Raw genomic sequence first — 15,298 nt, 5'->3', positions numbered from 1 at the left:
GGGTTTCGGTCCCCATGCCCCAAGCCCAGCCCAAGGTCATGGCGTCAACCCTATTTTCTTGAAACTAGGCAGGAAAATTAGAGACAATCAAAAAGTCATAGGGCCTGACATCAAAAGAAAGGACATGAGTTAACTAAGCCAGCGGGGCTAGATCCCCCAGGACCATTCCTCACCTTCACGGCAGTTTGACTAGATCTGATGGTCAAGGTGGGGGAATGCCCAGAACAAAGGTAAGCCCTTTTACTCTCACCTGGGAAAAGGCCTGTAAATTGTTTGGGAGGCCTCTCAGATATAGAATAAACAAGTAATAAAACAACAAGCGACAGTGATGGAAACTGTGAAAGAGCTTATGGACTGTTTGAAAGAAGATATACACCCTCTGCATTGGTGAGGTCTTTGGATTGCCATCCTAACCCACACACCCACAAAAAAGATGCACCTGATCCCAAAGAGAGCCTGGAAAAGCAGATTCCAACACAAGGATTTAAATAAAAGTAGTTTATTTTGGAGGTGATTCCAGGAAACTCATGATAAATTGAGGACATGGGACGGAGCAGGGAAGGCAGCTTATAAGGGGTTTGTTGGCAGCCAAGTTACCACTGTGGACCTAGAGCTTATCCAACTGGGAGAAAGTGTAGATGGTGCACCTCAGAGTTAACCCAACTAGGGGTGCGGGAGCTGGGTATTCACTCAGTCTTGACTGACAGCTACTCCCTGGAGGGTCCTAATTCCCGTATGATTCTGGCAAAGTGGGTATTAGTGGCCATAGAGTGCCTCAGGCAAAGCAAGTCAGCATGTGCAGAAGTGGTGAAGGCAAGCGATGGGGGTAAGGGCACCAACAACATCTGCTGCAAAGCCGAACCCCATCCTTTGGCAGGTCCCAAAGGTACCTGAATTCTCACCTGTCCACGGTGGGGCTTAGAGAGCAAGTTAGTTCAGCTGGGGCTGTGGGGGCAGAGCTCAGTGGGGTTCTGGTTTTACTCTTAACCACACAACCTCAGGCAGGAAAACGGACCTTTAGGAGCTTCAGTTTTCTCACCTGTAAAATGAGTGTAATAGTACCTTGTGGATTATTGTAAGAAGTGAACATAATTCTGCATATAAAGCTCTTAGCCTAACATATAATAAGGGCTCAAAAAGAAAGTGTATTTATTGGGAATTCCCTGGCGGTCCAGTGGTTAGGTCTCGGCGCTTTCACTGCTGGGGCCAGGGTTCAATCCCTGGTCGGGGAACTAAGATCCCACAAGCTGCACAGCATGGCCAAGAAAAGAAAATAAATAAGTAGAGGGGAGAACATTTTTTTTAAGTGTATTTAATAAAATCGTTAACTCATATGCTTTTCTTGTAAGGAAGGTAAGTCTGGCCCTGAAGTTGGCAGGCCCTGAGGCTTCCAGATGCAGTGGTGGAGAGAAGGAGGGAGATTGAATAAGGATGAGACTGACAGCCAAAGTCAGGAAGTCAGAGCAAGGGCCGGGGGGGACAGCAGCATCCCACACTGGAGCCAGGTCAGCCACGAGAAGCTGTGCGTCTGACATCTCAAGCTGGTCATAAATTGGAGCATGAGGAACATAAACCCCATTGCTTCCCTGCTGAAATCCTTCTTGCAAATATCTAGCTATCGGGGAGATGTAGGGAGGAATCCAGTGGGTTGGGACCACCCTCTTCCCACTAACACCTGCCTTAGGTTGTTAGCTGAGGGACAGGGCTCCATCAAGGTGAGACAAACACTCTCCCCAAGCTCCCATCCATCCAGGTTGTCTGGGCACTGATCCTCCCATAAGGACAGACCCCTGATCCCAAGGAATTGCTGTTTCCTCTCCAGTGAGAAATCCCAACAGGGGTATTGACCCCTCCAAACCCATAACTTCTTCAGGCAACTGACCCACAAGCCATGTATCTCCTGGTGCCAACTACACATCACCCACAGCATGTCCATTGCCTGTATGGACCCCCAATGGACCCCCAAATGCTAGCCATGACCCCCAATGTCAGCCAGGACCCCCAATGTACTCAAAAGTCAGGATTTGTGCTGTTCTGCATCATTCCTGAGAATCCCATAAATCCCATCTAACTTCCATCAGCAGTCACTGGGGTTAGGTAATTTTCTCCTCCACACTGTATCCCAGGTCACGGTGCATCTTTGCTCAGAGTCTCTCAGCTTCTACTTCATTTGGAATGCACATGTACCTGTGTGTCCTGCACCTATAATTACACAAGGACTCATAGTTCCTACCAGGGACATCAATGAGCTTTCCATCAGCCCAACTATGAGGGCATAATCTTGCTGGTGGTTTATTCTTAACTTTAATTTTTTTGTTAAATGTTTTATATTATCAAGGTGCAAATGACAGTCCAACAAGTCACCAGATTCCAGGTTCAAAAATGTCACTTTTTGCCTTTGTCACATCTCACCTTTAATTCTGGGATGTGACTGGAATCCCGTGTTTTTCTTCCCCTCCTCCCAAGGATCATCACAATCCAACTCTTTATCTACTTGAGCAGTTCACACACAGCGTTTCTGAGGGTCTCGTCTAAGCCCCCAGCACCCAAATTTTTCCCTCCTCAGCTCTGAACCAAACTGGTGAGCAGGCATCTGCCAGGATGAGAATGCAAACACCAGACATCAGCATTTATATAAAACATTCCTGCCAGCCCTTCCTACAGGCGTCCTGGGCACATGGATATTTGTCTTGATTATCCAAATCTCCCCTCCTCTTGTTCTTACTAACTGGGTACGCACTGTGTCCCATTGTTTTCTGCCATGAGGTGCTGATTGCTGCAAGAGCCTTTTAATACACATACAACACTTAGAACAAAGACGAATTCCTGCCTTTTCTCTGGAACGACTGTACCATAAATTGCAGAGTTTAGAGAAGAGAGCGTCAAAGGCAGCACCCACACGGCCTGTGCTTGCAAGAGACAGCCCTGGGAGAGGAGGGAAGCAGCCCCATCCCCAGCACCCTCATCTTGAGCCATGAGCAGCCCAGACAGGGTCATGGGACAGCAGTGAGAGTGAGCACAGTGAGTCCTGGGGCAGGCAGAGGCCCTGAGCTCAGAGCTTCTGGACAGAACCAAAGCCAAGCCCTCTGTGGCCCTAGGACTCTCAGCATCTCACCATCACCATCTTGATGTTCAAGGGCTCATTTCTGTGTGTCACTTTTTTTTCCAGAAAATTCTATGTAATGCATTGTGTGAAGGGGAGATTAAAATGAGTTTCTATGGGCCATGGGATAAAAACCCATAATAGCTCATGAACTATTGAACCCACTGAGATTATATGTGTGTGTTTCCCTTTTTCCCAGAGAAAGATTCTGAATTCAAAATCACAAAGGGTTCCATGACCCCCAAGGCAAGAACAACCAAACTCTGCATTCACTTCAATATTTAATATACCTTGATCTTAAATATGACCAACGAAGGGAGAAAAGGGGAAATGTCATTGTCTGGATGCCTCCACTACACGAGGCACTAATGTGAACCATCTCATTTCTTTTTCACATTAACTCTATGAAGTACTTATTAACAACAGCCCCATTTTTTAGATAAGGAGACTGAGGACAGAGAGTACAAATTACTTCCACATGCCATCCAGTTGATAAGAGCTATGTTGATAATATCAGCAAGATAATAATTGCTGATGTTCCTGAGACCTTACTATGTCTCAGGCACTGTTCTAAACACTTTATGTATGTTAACTAATTAAATCCTCACTACAGCCCACTGAGGTGATTATTATTATTGTTATTACTATTACTATCACCATTTCATAGACGAGGAAGCTGAAGGAGAGAGCTGAAACGTGCATCTCCATTATCTGCCTTGAGCCCATGCTCTTAACCTTTCAGTGACACCACCTCCCAGAACTTTCTGGTGATCACTGTAAGATCAGGCTGACTTGACTGTTTAGAACCAGCGAAGACCACAATGTGTTCTGTAATCATTCCAGGTTTAACATTAGCCAGTCTCATCCTTAGTTCAAACACCACTTGACACCCAGAAGCCTGCACATCCATGCCAGTAAAAAAACAAGAGGTGAAGGAAGCTCACCCAAGACCACAGTGAGTGATGGAAATAAGGTTTGAAGCCAAGTATGTTTGTCTTGTGAGCCTGAGCTCTTAGCCACAATGCAGTCACCTGCCCAACATCTTACCTTCCTGCATGGAAAGCCCTGGCTTGATGGAAGGCAGTGAGGTCCCTGGAAGGTCCACGTGAGGCACAGAAGGTAGACGGCAAACCCCTGGTCACCTCCAGAAGATTATACCTGAGAAGACCAAATACCAACCATGTAGGTTGGAAGACACCCTTGATTAACCAGATAGAGGAGGAAATTCCCCACCCCTTGGGCTGAGAAAAGAGTCTCCTAAGACATATCAGAAGTGGCTTTCATCTTTCCTCCCACATTGCTGACAACACTCAGCAAGAGTCCCAGTGGGTAAGGCTACCTGTGTTTGCATCCCAGCTATGCCACTGTACTATTTTATGAGCATGAGTAAAATCAGTTTCCAAGCAATGCTTCCAATGCTGAGTAGAATTCATACATTAATAATTACCACTGTTCTTACACACATGCACGCACAAGCACACATATTCATACATACACAGACAAAATTTAATGATCCTGAGGGAGTGAACACTTGCAAAAAAGATATGTGTTATCTCCCTACCGTGGACCTGTGGCATCTTACCCCTCATCTACACCTAGGTAGGATTAATATCTCTCTCTCTCTCTCTCTCTCTCTCTCTCTCCTAACTATTATCTCTCTTCCTCCTTGGCTTTATCAGTACAGAAACCCTGATAACCCTAGTCACATACCCCTTTTCTTGCTGGCTGGCTCCCTGCTTTCCAATTCCTCGAAGTTGGACCTGTACTTCAGCACCATGGCCAGAGCAAATTTCCCCCTTTCCTTCAGGGCAGTGGATGACTAAATTTCTGACTCACTCTCTGTCCCCATCCATCCCTCTCACTCCCTCTTGCTCTCCTTCTCTCTACCCCCTCCCTCCCCCTCTCATCCTTCCTCCTACGCTCTACTGCTCTTCCCCTCTACGTAATGCTGTTGCGGTGATGTCAAAGTTTTGCCCAAGGAGAGAAGTTGCTATGACATACAGAGACACAATCCAGCTGGCCAAGAAAACACAGTTTCCCAGGCACAAGCACCACCTAGAGATACCATGACTTGGCTCTGACGTCTGAATCATTTGGGCACTGAGCCCCTGTAGAAGGGACTAGGGGTCAAAAGGGTAAATACTGAGAACCACACTGCATTTACCAGTCCTAGGATGCACTCAGTCCAAACATGACATTTTCATCCCAGTCCAGAGCAGGGAAAATATTGAGGAATAAATGGGCTAAGAAGTGAGCACTCAGGTTCTTCCTCACTGCCCACACTTGCTACCCTCTCCTACCTGCACCTAAGAAAGGACAGTGTGTGTTATGTATAACCAAGTGTGTGTGTAATTGGCTCTGTATGTACATATATGCTGTGGGGTAGGCAGGGAGGATTAGGGAGAGAGGGAAGTGTCCATGAACAGCCTTAGTAATAGGATGGGATGCAGTCCAGATCAATCCGAGAACAGAAAAAAAAAAACAAAAACAGATGTTCACTACCTGGGGAGAGGTTCATTACCCTGTGCAAATAATCTTAAAATAGCTAACATTTTTTAGCAATTGACACAGCTAGGCACTGATAACTGCTTTATATGAATCATGCCATCCAATCATGACAACTCTATGAGGTAGGCACTATTCCCATTATACAGATGAGAACACTAAGGCTCGGAGAGGTTGAGTAACTTGATCAGAGTCACACAGCTAGTAAGTGACAGACAGACATAAGCATGAGCATAAAAAAGGCAAGAGCAATCTGGTTTAAAGGGCAGAAACTAGTCCTACGCAGAAAAGTTCAGTGAATTAGGGTTTCACAAGCTTGGAGATTATCTTTTCCCCTGTCTTCCAATCTCAACAAAGAATTTTTATAAAGACAGTGCTGATGAGTTCTTCTCCATGTGTGTGGGATACCAAAGAAAAGAAAAGTGACAAATCAAAGCATAATTGTTTTTAGTTGGATAAATGATAGACCTTACTGTCAGGGTGTAATTTTTTTTAAGCCAGGACATTAATGCTGTGATGCAAACAACACTGGGCAAGAGAACTGGGAGGCTTGAATTTGAATTCTGGCTATTCTGATAGTTTGCTCAGTCCTCTGGGTCTTAGCCTCCCTCCACTCCACCCACCCTCCAGCTATCAAAAAGGAGGGGCTCCAACCAGGTTATCTGATCCTTCCAGCTACAGTAGTGCTTATGTTCCCAAAAGATGCTTCATGACAAGGCCTCCTTCTTTTCAAGAGCAGGAAAAAAAAAACCCAGCAGCACTGGACACTCTCTCCCCACCGAGGAGATTAAGGATTAAGGAGCAGGGCATCCGGCCACCAGTGGGGGCTACATCTGACTTCAGTCCCCCAGAAAAATGTTTGCTGAGTCTGCCTGGAGTGCCAGCTGCCTCCCAGTCCCCTCTGAAGCCAGTCACATACCCACCCCCCTTCAGGTGCTAATCCATCAGCTAGGTTTCCTGGGGAAACAGAACTCATTCTTAAGCTCTCTTTTATGGCTTTTACCCAGAATTAATTTGAATAAATCAGTCTAATGCTCTCTCTACAATGGAAACAATTGTAAAAAAGCTTTATTTGCTCAGCTTTGAAAGCCTGTTGGAGCTTTCTTCTTCCCATTCCAGGGCTGATGGGAAAAAAGGAAGCACACACATTAAATTTGACAAAGGAGGATTCCTCAAAAAGTGGGGACCCAAAACCCTCCCAGGATTCCCTAGCAAGGGGGTCCCCTGCAGGACTCACACCTGGAAAAGGAGGTCAGAGGTAACTAAATGGGGTTTATCTGCTCCTGATGCTAATACCTTGATATATGATACCTGCTGTACTCAGTCAGAGGCTTGAGCAAGCAAGCCTTCCCGAAATCTCCTGTTTTCCTGGTCCTTCTGATTTCTCTCATAAAGGACACAGCAAGAGCTAACCTCCACTGAGTCCTGCCAACAGGCCAGGCACTGCATCAAATCTCAAAGGCACCTCTAGTTCAACGATCCCAGTGACGAGGGCTTTCTTTCTGTTCTGCAAATGCCCCCAAGGTCTTGCCTACCTCAGGACCTTTGCATGTGCAGTCCCTCTGCCTCTCTCCAATTCCCACACACACCCAGCCCTGCAAGGCTGGCCCTTTCTCTTCCTTCATCTCTTTTCCCCAATGCCACCTCATCCTAGGGGTGTTCCCAAAACACACTGGTACAAATGATATTCTCTCATGGACCATCCTACTCTTTTTCCCCATATCACTTTATAGCATAGAAGCAAAACACCATCTTGTCTAAGGATGCAGGTTTGGGAGCCAGGGACCTGAGAAAGATTCCTCACTTCTCCTCTTATTAGATGCTGACTTGGAGAAAGTGACTTGATCACTCTCAGCCTCAGTTTCCTCACCTGTAAAGTAGGGGTTATAAAAGTGCACCCTTCTTGGAGTGGCTGTAAAGATTAACTGAGCTGACATCTGTAAGGTGTTTAGAAATGCGCCTGGCAAGAGGTAACTACTCCATCAATGTTTGCTGCTACTTGTGTTGTGACTGTTTGATGTATGTCTGTCCCCCCACCTGCCTGTGTGCTCCAAGAGCACAGAGCTTGGTCATCCTGTTTCTCATAAGAGCCCCACGGCCGAGTTCAGGACCCGGCACACCTGGATACTAAAGAAATACTTGTCAAGTGAATGGAAGTTTTGTTTGTTTGTTTTATGTTCACCTCACACAGGCTTTAGAGAGACAAAGAGAAATGGCACTGATTTTTACTATTTTACAAATGGAAAACTAAGGCTGAAAACCTCGATTTATCCAAGCCTGTCCAATCAGGTGTCCAAGCAAGGCAAAAGCTGTGTGGCCAGCACATTTCCCACCAGAGGGCAGGAAGCAGAAACCTGGGGCTGCCCCTCTCCCTCTGGGACCTGAGACCACCACACCTTCAGCAAAAAGGAAGTCATAGCTCAGTTCCAGGCCCAGGGAATAGGTTTACAGGGCTGCCACAATCTTGCCCCACCTGCCCCTCCCAGGGGATCCTGATCAGCTGCAAAGATCAGGCCCAGGGCTCTGCCTGATGGTACAAGAGGTGGGCAGAGGCCACGATACAGGGACTGAGGACCCAGGGCTCAGAGGGTCCTCAATCTCAAATGAACACGTCGAACAGGGGAGCACGCCCACAAAGCGGATTGATCTTCAAAATCAAGTAGAGGTACGGACCACATATTTGTTGAATGAGTGAGTAAATAAACTGATGATTGAATAAATCAGTGAATCGCAGCAACAACGATAGCCCTTGTTTGTCCAGCTTCCTCCCTCCTCTCTCTAACTCCTGATTTGGGGAGGTAGAGACTCATAATGGCTAAGAGGGCATACTGTGAAACTGCTAGGGTTCAAATCCCAGCTCTACCATTTACTAACCCTGTGACACTAAACAAGTAATCTAGCCCCTCTGTGCCTCAGCTTCCCCATCTATGAAACGAGGGTGTTAATAGTCCCTTCCTAGTGAGACTGCGAGGTGTAGATGAATTCATACATGCAAAGCACTTGGAACAGTGTCTGGCACACAGCAAGTGCTGAAAATAAGTGTTAGCTGTCACCGTTACCGTACTGGCTTTTCTCTGTATGTTTATTATTTTCAGGCTTTATTTGATTTGCCTCTTGCTATAAGCTTCCTTGAGCCCTTTTGGGGAAGAGCAGAACACAAATCAATTTAATAAATGAACAAATATAACATTTACAGGCTGGACTTAATCTAACAGATTTTCTACTAATAAGACACACTTGCAAATTAAACTGTCTAATTTGGCAATATCTTTCGAAATGTTAAATGCTCATACTCTCTGCCCCAGAAATCTCACTTCTAGGGATTGATTTTAGAGATACGCTCACATGAGTGAACCAAGGTGGCGTAAAAGGAAATTCACTGCAGCATCATTTGAGAAAGCAAACAGCCAGAAACAATCTACATGTCCATGCATGGAAGATTGGCTAAATGAATTTATGGTGTAGCCTAAAGCAGGATGTATGTTGCTACTAAAAATGGAGCAAAGTTTTATGCATTGACATGGAAAGATCTCTAAGATATAAGGTTTATGAAAAAAAAGTTGCAGAATGTTGTAGAGATCATGACTTCATTTGTGCCTCTAAATACACAGGCGCGCGCGCGCACACACACACACACACACACACACACACACCACAGTCATTATAGACATTTTAAAGATGAAGAAACTGAGGCTCAGAACCCTAAGATCCCACAGCTAGAAAATGACAACCTACACTCTTACCCACTCTGCCTTGTGACGGGATCTCAGCACAGGGAGACACAGTGGAGATCAGAGCACAGCTCCAAGGAGCCATCCTGGTAACAGATAAAGAGAAGCTAAACAGCCAAAAGTGCTGACACTGAGCAGAGCCTGGGAGTATGAACTGGCTCTTTTTTCTCCACTAGTTCCAATGTCTTGTTTTGTCTCTCTCTTTCGGACTTCAGCATTTAGGATAACACTTTCTAAAAACGTGCCATCCTCCAAAAAATAAATAAATACAATAAAAAGGTAAAAATAAAAAATAAACAAAATGTAGTATATGCACACATGGAATATTATTCAGTCTTAAAAAGAAAATAGAATTGACACATGCTACAACATGGATGAAACTTGAGGACATTGTGCAGTGACATAAGTCAGACACAAGAGGACAAATGTTCCATGAATACACTTATATGAGGTTCTTAGAGCAGTCAAATTTGTAGAGACAAAAAGTAGAATGGTGGTGGGGGGAGGGGAGAGTGGGAATGAGTGTTTAATGGGTAAGGAGTTTCAGTTTGGGAAAATGAAAAAGTTCTGGAGATGGTTGGTGGTGGGGGCTATACAACAACGTGAATGTACTTAATGCCACTCAACTGTACACTTAAAATTGGTTAAAATGGTAAATTTTATGTTACATCTACTTTACCACCAAAAAAATAGAAAAGTTTTTAAAAATACGCTATTCTCCTAAACCACATAGAAAATCCATGGAAATCCATGTAGAAAAAACCTGAGGGAGATGAATGGGATCAGGGTTGGTGACAGTGGCTCAGCTGTGAGTACCACCCACCCCTCACCCCAGGTGCCTCTGCCCTACCCCCTGCCTTCAACCTAAAGCAGTTGGTTGAAACCCTTTGTTTTGATTTTCTTTGAGAAAATATCTCACCCTAAATCAATAGATCCATAACAATTATAAATTACTTTCAAATTTAGTCAGAAGACCAGACGGTGGCTCCATGACAACATTCAGGGGTCCCAAATTCACACTCTCCTGCTCTGAGCACATTTTCCACCTAACAGGAATTTCCACCCTGGTAATTGGTCCTGGTTTTGTGTGGTTTGAAGGATGTGTGGCTTCCCCTCATGACATTGTTCTCAGAAGTTTAAGGCCAAGTCCTCAAACCACTCAGGTTCACTCAATGACTGGTGATGCACAGACTCATCCAAATCTACTTGAAGTTTGTATTGGTTAGGATGCTCTTGGAGTCAAGTAACAAAAAATCTGGACTCAAGCTGGCTCACCCAGTAGAGAAATGTATTTTCTCATACAAGTGGCAGGCCAGAGGGAGGGCAGGGTCCAGGTGCCTTATGCATCTGGATAATTCCATCAAGACCTTGGCTCTTTCCATTTCTCTCCTCTGCCAACCTCAATCTGCACTCCATCCTGAGGCTGGTTCCCCTCCTGGTCACAGGATGGGTGGGATGGTATTTGGGGCTTCATGCTCTACTTTCATGTCCAGGACGATGCAGGGAAACTCTCTCTGTCACTCAGGAAATGCAAGTTCCCTTCAGCAAAACTAGGTCAACTTGAGGACACATTGACCAGACAACAAGAAATATGTAGCTAATGATAAGAATATACGGTGTCAAACTGGAGAAGGACAAAATGGCTCTAGTGACAAAATTATCTCTATCAGAGAGAAAAACTCTTCAGTGGGATTTTTTCACAGCCTCCCATTCACTGCTCTGAGGAGTTCCCTTGCAAATGTCCATTATTACTCTGCTCAGTCACACCCTAGGACAGCTCTAGCCCTCATTACTCATTTTTAATAATAATAATACCTTGCATTTAAAGTACTGCTTATCATATATATGTCATATAACATTTATTATATATTTATTTACATTTAATTATAATTTAATAATTTGATGTATGTATTTTATAACGTACTGCTTTATCATATATGTATATATAGTACATTAAATTCACGATAATTTGATAACTATCTGTGAAGTAAAGAATTAACCCAGCAGCCTTGAGTTACTCAAATCTTGTACATTCTCAGAGGGGCCTACTTGTATGACTAGCTTTTGGCTGGCTCCTAGGAACTGAGGTCTTAGAATGTTCCCTATGCTACTAACTGATTAGGGCACTGTGCATGCTTGAGGTCTTGAACCACACTATACCAGCTTGTGTGGATAGTTTGTGCAAAAAATATGATTTATAGGGCTTCCCTGGTGGTGCAGTGGTTGAGAGTCCGCCTGCCGATGCAGGGGACATGGGTTCGTGCCCCGGTCCGGGAAGATCCCACATGCCGTGGAGCGGCTGGGCCCGTGAGCCATGGCCACTGAGCCTGTGCGTCCGGAGCCTGTGCTCCACAACGGGAGAGGCCACAACAGTGAGAGGCCTGCGTACCGCAAAAAAAAAAAAAAAAAAAAAATGGGATTTATGGTGAGCACCTGCTTTCCTTCTGGGGAGTCTGAAGTTTCAGTAACTGCAATCAGCACTGCAGTTACCCCAATAAAAACCCTGGACTTTTAGGCGCAAGCAAACTTCCCTGGCAGAAAACATTTTGCATGTGTTTCTGCAGTTCATTGCTGGGGGATTTAGTATGTTCTGTGTGACTCCCCTGGGAGAGGACTCTTGGAAGCTTATACCTGGTATCCTCCAGCTTCTGCTTGATGTACTTTTTTCCTTTATTGATCCTGCTTTTTATCCCTTTGCTGTAATAAACTATAGCCTGACTATAATGAAGAAAATAAAAAATAGTCACAAGGGTAATGACATACACTAATTAGGCTAACTCAGGGGGTCAGCAAACTACAATCTGCAGGTCAAACCTGGCCCACCATTTGGTTTTGTAAATGAAGTTTTATTGGAACACAGCTATGCCCATTCATTCATATATTGCCCATGACTACTTTCTCTCTACAGTGGCACAGCTGAATAGTTGCAACAGACCACATAACCTACAAAGCCTAAAATCGTTACTATCTGGCCCTTTACAGAAAGAGTTTACTGGCCCCTGGATTAACTGGCCTGATGAGGTATAAAGGCCATTGGGCAGTCCAACTCCAGTGCCCACCACACCCCTGTTTATTAGTTTCAGTCAACATTACCTCTTAGACCAACAAGGTTCTATTTTAGTTTATCACCCACTGGGTAAAATAGTACTTCCTTTTGAATGCTCTTGTCTCTTTCCTTTTAAACCACAAGGACTTTCATTAAGTTATTTTATTTATTTATTTATTTATTTGTTGGCTGCATCGGGTCTTAGTTGTGGCACACGGGGTCTTTGTTGAGGCGTGCGGGATCTTTCCTTGCAGCATGGGCTCTTCCTTGTGGCGCACGGGCTTCTCTCTAGTTGTGGCGTGCAGGGTTTTTTTTCTCTCTCTAGTCGTAGCATGCAGGCTCCAGGGCACGTGGGCTCTGTAGTTTGTGGCACCCGGGCTCCCTCGTTGAGGTGTGCAAGCTCAGTAGTTGTGGCACGCAGGCTTCGTTGCCCCACAGCATGTGGGATCTTAGTTCCCTGACCAGGGATCAAACCCACCCCCTGCATTGCAAGGCGGATTCTTTACCACTGGACCACCAGGGAAGTCCCTCATTAAGTTCTTTCAATCCAGGATTTAGTGTTTGTGAGCAAACTGATATAACAGAATGCACATGAGGTCTGGAGTAAATAGCCAAGCCAGCAGCCAAGTGGCAGCATTGTGATGGACATCTGATGTTACCGCCCACCAAGCATACATTCCCCTTTCTCTTAGTGAGGTCACCCCCACTTTTCCTTTAGGGCCTGTATCAGTTGTCTATCACTGCACAACAAACGACCCCAAAACTCAGTGGCTTAAAACAACAACAACCATTTATTCTGCTCACAAATCTGCAGTCTTGGCAGGGCTCAGCTGGGCAGCTCACCTCTGTTCCATGCAGGCTCACCCTGGTTAATGGAACCGTTTACCTTCAAGACGGCAAATAGGTGCTTGCTGTTGGCTGGGAGCTCAGTGAAAGCTGTGAGCTTTGGGCCTCAGTTCCTCTCCATGTGGTCCTCTCAGTGGGCTGCTTGGGCTTCCTCATGACATGGTGGCTAGGTTCCGTGATCAAGTGTCCCAGTAGACAGGAGGAACGAGGAAGCTGTATTGTCTTTTATGAAATAGCCTTAGTTGGGGCACACGGGCTCCTTAGTTGTGGCATGTGAACTCTTAGTTGCAGCATGCATGTGGGATTTAGTTCCCTGACCAGGGATCAAACCCAGGCCCCACATTGGGAGCACAGGGTCTTAACCACTGCACCACCAGGGAAGTCCCATATTTTTGCCTTATTTGTTGACACCACCTCTCTCTGGATGGAATAATATGTTTGCAACATTCCAGACTCAACCAATACGTTCATTAAGACTCTTTGACTTGCAAACAGCAGAAAAACAATTCAAACTAGTTTGTATTAAAATGCTGTTGACTTATATACCCAGGAAGCTTGAACGAATGGTCCTAGCTTCAAGCTCAGCTGGATCCAGGTTCAAATAGGGTCATCAGGGCTCTCTGTATCTCTCTCTCTCTTTTTATCCCTCATCTCAGCTCTGCTTTATTATCAGACAAGCTTGATCCAGGTGGACACAAGATGGTAATTCAGAGCCTCAAGACTACGTCCTAGACACAGCTCTCAATGCCAATTTATGAAGAACCATCTTTCCCGAAACCTCTAAGAAAACATTTGTGGAAAACCATGATGGGCCCCATTCTTATAATATGACATTCCTGAACCAATCAATAGCCGTTGGAATCAAGCCTTCCAGTTGGATGAGCTTGAGTCACATGACTACCCTGAACCACAGGAACTGAACAAGATTATTCTGAAAGTGGGAGAGAGTGGTCCACCTCAGGTAGAGGTGCTGACCTGTCCTTTGTACCCAGTGGTCAACAAGCATGATCTGAAGAAGTGAGGAAATCACAAAGGGCTCTAAGACAGTATCAAGTAATGCTCTAGGATCCCCAAACCACAGCTGTTCCCAAATTCCAAAAGGACAACTGGGTGAGCTGCTTGTTTGTTGGTTGGTTTTGATTCAATAAAGAAAGATGTGAGCTCCAGGATCTCTTGGGAGGCTGCCAGTTAAAGAACAATGTGGTTAAAATTCACTCTTGGAGCCCACACTCACGACAAATGCAATCATGGTTCTATATGGCTGGCATCAAGAGACAGTAGTCTTTCAGCAAGTTTGAAATCTTACTTGGTGTATTTTTCTCAGCCTTGTCACTAGAACTTCAAAGTTAACCTGAAGATACTCCTGAGTTAGTAGGAAGCTCAGCATTATTTCTTTCCTGACAAATCTTTGCCCTTCAGCTCCAGCGATCTCCAGGAATGCAAGGTGACTCTTCGTTGGGAAAATACTGCATTTGTCCCTTCCATAGGAAGGGCTGTTGCTCACCATACGTGGTGAGGTTTTTCCAAACCCAAGAAAGAAATATGTCCCCTTTGCTCCATAACCCGAGAAGAAAATAAAACACAGATTCTCACAAATAGGAGAAGGTTGAATTGTGTTTGTTATTCTCAGCTTCGAGGCTGCATTGATTACTTCTAGAAAAAAAAAGAGTTCTGTTTCTAATATACAGTCACCCCACATCAGATTTATATACTTGAGTTTAAAGGAAGCCAAGTAAAGTTATCTGTTCTTATTGTACCTGATTAACCTCAATACACAAATCCTACAAATCAATAGTTAATTAAAAATGTGGCACTGCTTCTGTAGTTAAGTTACCTCATCCCTCAGCAAACACTACCCACCTTGTATATTATGAAGCTAAAAGCCATGCAGGCCACCCTCTAGGGCAATGTAGAATTGTACATACAAGAAAATAAACATATTTCCAAAATATTTCTACACAGGGGCCTCAAATGTAATCTTTTGGCTGTACTTATAATTTGAGGCATCCCATAGAAGCTGCCTCGGGTGGTCTGCAGAGCTTCCTAAGTCTTGGAATCATTTTCTCA

At 44.8% G+C, this 15,298-nt stretch overlaps 1 long non-coding RNA gene across 1 annotated transcript in view; it reads right to left on the bottom strand.

Annotated features, from left to right (window-relative positions):
- Positions 1–3,999: 3,999 nt before the first annotated feature.
- LOC307197761 overlaps positions 4,000–15,298 on the bottom strand; it is a 90,328-nt gene continuing 79,029 nt past the window's right edge. Inside the window, exon 4 of the long non-coding RNA XR_013831498.1 lies at positions 4,000–4,261. This is a non-coding gene — a long non-coding RNA (uncharacterized lncRNA). The remainder of the gene's footprint in view (positions 4,262–15,298) is intronic.

Source organism: Stenella coeruleoalba (assembly GCF_951394435.1).
Source record: "Stenella coeruleoalba genome assembly, chromosome: 15".
Taxonomy (NCBI): domain Eukaryota; kingdom Metazoa; phylum Chordata; class Mammalia; order Artiodactyla; family Delphinidae; genus Stenella; species Stenella coeruleoalba.
This window is presented reverse-complemented; position numbering and strand designations above follow the sequence as displayed.